We start from the raw sequence: 4035 nt of genomic DNA on the forward strand, positions 1-4035 counted from the left end.
GGAGGTTAAAAGCTTTAAGGGAGTCAGTAATGAGTCGGTGGTGTTTATGATTTTACTTCTTCCCCAATCACAGGGATTGTCCTGTGCATGGAAAATCAGATGTAATGCAAGATGAAGGATAAATGAGTTGATGCTGCATTTGGCCTCCTCCCACCCTTGGGACGGGCTTCCCAGGTGGCCAAGTGGTAGAGAATCTGCTTACCAAGAGTCACAAGAAACGTGGGTTCCACCCCCGGGTCAGGGAGATCCCCTGGAGAAGGAAATGGCAGCTCACTCCAGTATTCTTGCCTGGGAAATCCCATGGACAGAGGAAGGAGCCTGGCAGGCTAAGTCTATGAGGTCGTAAAGAGTTGGATATGACTGAGCATGCACACAGGCACCCTTGGGACAATTAAAAATAACATTTTGCTATCAGCAAGTGACTTACCTTCAGATGCTCAGTCATTTTTATTTTCCCAACAGTGAGAAATTGTACCTGGAGTGGGTAGAGTGGACGTCCTGCCACCAAACTTGCACCCAGCCCCCAGCTGCTGCAACTGGGGGCAACCATTTTACGGCTGTTCCCTCCTCCAGAGAATCATCCTCAGTGAAGGGAGCCACCTGAGCCAGAAGAGCCTGGAGGTTCTGCCCTCCTGCAGAAGCAGCCAGCAGCCAGCAGGGACTGGACTGGGTGTCCAAGGGCCAAAGGCCTGAACTCCAGATGGAAAGATTCATGCCTGTGAGCTCCCCATAAGATCAGGCCAACCTAGACCCTAGTTCAGCCTACATGTTTGCCCAGCCTTTTCCCTGCTCTGTCCTGATTCCTTCACTCCCCTACAGGTTTACCCGGGAGCAGGCTCCCAGCAAACTCCTGTCTCAGGCTCTGTTTCTGGGGAACCCAACCAAAGGCCGTGCCTCTGGGGCTGTCAGAGGAGGGAGACTCCACAAGGAACAGGGCCGGCTCCTCGTGGCTCTGCCTGGCCCATGCTGTGGGCTTGTGGGCAGTTTCTGGGAACTCCACTGGGCTGATAAGCAGACTGGGAGGCCTAGAGGAAGCCCAGCATAACTCAGGGCCTGCCAGGCTCTCCCCATCTACAGCACCGCATGGCTCCAGAGGTGCAGTGCAAGCTCATTAAGAGCCATCTGTGCCGCCTTCCAGCACAGCCGGTAATTTCACTACATGGCAGCTCCCGTGTCCCTGGGCACCTTGAGTGAGCGCTATGAATCACTTGCAAGATTGGCAAGATGTGCCAAAGGGCATCCTTATTATATTCAGCTGGGGCTGTTTCTGAAGGATGTAAGGTTGGGAAGAAAAAAATGAAAGTTTCATGGTTTCAACTTGTGCTCTGCAACATACAGAGCTGAAACCCAGGAGCCACAGCAAGCTGGTGGGGATGGTCCTGCTCTCCATGTGGCTCCAGGGAAGCCAGGAGGGGAAGGCTGAGGAGTCAGTGTAGTCCCCAAGAGGCACGGAGGCAGGGAATGCTCCCCATGTAATCATGGGACGGTGGGGGCTGCAGGGGAACTGAAGGGGCTGGCGCTAAGGGTCCAGAGACACACATTCAGGTTCTGGCTGTGATCTTCACTAACTCCAGGCAGACCTTGGAGATATTATGGGTTGTATTCCAGACCACAGCAGTAAAGCGAGTATCACAATAAAGCGGTCACAAAAATGTTTTGGTTTCCCAGGGCACAGGAAAGTTATGTTTACATTATACTGCGGTCTATCAAGTCTCCAATAGCACTGTCTAAAAAACAACGTAGATACCTTAATTAAAGAATATTTTATTGCTAAAAAATTTTAACCATCATATGAGCCTTTCACAAGCAACAGTGGTAACATAAACACTGCTAATCACAGATCACTATAACAAATAAAACCATACTTAAAAAGTTTGAAATGTTGTGAGAATTACCAAAATGAGACCAAGAAACATGAAGTTAGCAAACGACACTGGGAAGAAAACATTGATAGGCTTGCTCGACACAGGGTTGCCACGAATGTCAACTGTAAAAACAAAACCAATCCCCCCTCCAAAAATCAAATGCATTATCTTTGAAGTGCAATAGAGTGAATTACAATAAAACGAGGTCTGCCTGTACATTTCCTTGAGCCAGTCACCCTCTTTCTTTCCACTTGCTTTTCCTTTCCTGTAAAACCCAGCTCACAAGGTCTCCGGGGAGTGGCATGTGAGAGAACTGATAAACTGTGAAGTGCTGGGCAGAACAGCAGTTGTTAGGGAGAAAAAATACCGCAGAGCCTCTGGTATTTCTCCTCCCTCCTGGGCAGGGAGACTGGCAAACTTGCATGGAACCCTTGGGGAGGAAAGCTGTCAGCGCAAAATGTGTTCCAGCCATAACTTCAATCACCATGTCACTTCATTGTCCCTAGTTCCTCTGAGGAAGGGTATATTTTAGGGGTGTTAAATTGACGCTGCCTGTTTCCGTGTGGGCAGCTACAGGTCCAGACAGGACGGATTGAGATGATCTATATTTTGATGGTGGAAAAGATTAATTCTGGGCCTGCTCAACTGTCAAGATCCTCCTCTGTGACCACACAGAGATGCAAGGCATCCCAGCACAGCGTGGACACCCACCCAGGTCTGCGGCTCCAGAGTGCTTTGGTTTACAATTCCCTTCCCCAAGACTGCTGTTCAAGAAGAGATTTTTGCTTGTCTTGCATATAGTCAGTAAAGGAAAATGAGTTTGCATTTCTCAAGTCCTGTGAACCACCTCAGGGAAACACACTTGAGCCATCCTTTCTTCTGGTGAATTCTCAAAGAAAAGCCCCTTACTTCACTAGCAAGCACATGTTCAGCCTCTTCTGGGTACCCAGCCTCATGCTAGGAATGTGGGCAGGGTTTCAGTACATGGCAGCCCTCTAGTTCGCATTTACAAGTCATTAGGGCTTCCCTGCTGGCTCAGACATAAAGAATGTGCCTGCAGTGCAGGAGACATGGGTCTGATCCCTGGGTTGGGAAGATCCTCTGGAGATGGGAATGCCTACCCACTCCAGTATTCTTGCCTAGAGAATTCCATGGAGCCTGGCGGGCTACAGTTCATAGGGTTGCAAAGAGTCAGACACTATTGAGTGACTAACACACAAGGGGAAAGAAAACTGGACCTGGCGTCAAGGGCCCCTGCGGTGGGAGTGCAGAATCTTACTGTTACTCACCCTGTCTGTGACAATCTCTTCATCTTCAAAATGGAAGTTCAAAAGATTGGGTATGAGGATGAAATGAGAAAAGAGAACAGTTTATGACTATGTAACTGTGAAATATTAGAATTGGAAGAGAACTTTAACTGTGGCAGCTAGTTCCTCCAAAATGTTCCCCCCTACCCTTGACAAGTGAACCAAGCCTCTCAGAACTCACATCTGCCAGTATTCACTCTCTTAGACCATACAGAGCCTTGAGACTTCCCTGAAGGTCCAGGCACTAAGACTGCACTCCCAGCGCAGGGGGCCTAGCTTTGACCTCTGGTCAGGGAACTAGATCCCACATGCCACAACTCAAAAAAAAAAAGACCCTACAGCTGCAACTAAAATATCGTGCATATTGCATGTAGAAGGAAGATCATATAGGCTGCAACTAAGACCCAGAACCAAACCAATCAATAAATAAACAAAATCAACCAAATCGATAAATAAACAAAATATTTTTTTAAAAAGATCACAAGAAGGCTTGAGGCTTCCATGACTGGGTCTCTTGGGTAGTTTACTTCTGGGATACTTGCCCTTAGGACCCAGCTCCCAAGCTGTGCAAAGCCCCCAAGTCCCACAGAGAAGCCAGCGGAGGCACTCTGCCTGCCACCAGCTGAACTCTCAGCCACCCGCTAGGATCAACTATCAGCTGTGAGAGTGAGCCGTCTCCGTGGCCAGCCCAGTAGAGCCTTCTGATGACTCCAGCCAACGTCTGAAGGCAACTGTATGAGACCCCCAAGTGGGAACTTCTCAGCTGAGTCCAAGTCAACCCACAAAATGGCAAATGACAAGAAATTGTTCTTGAAGCTACTAGATTTTAGAGCATTTTATTACACAGCAGTAGAAAACCAGAA

Source organism: Muntiacus reevesi, chromosome 4, assembly GCF_963930625.1.
Source record: "Muntiacus reevesi chromosome 4, mMunRee1.1, whole genome shotgun sequence".
Lineage (NCBI taxonomy): Eukaryota > Metazoa > Chordata > Mammalia > Artiodactyla > Cervidae > Muntiacus > Muntiacus reevesi.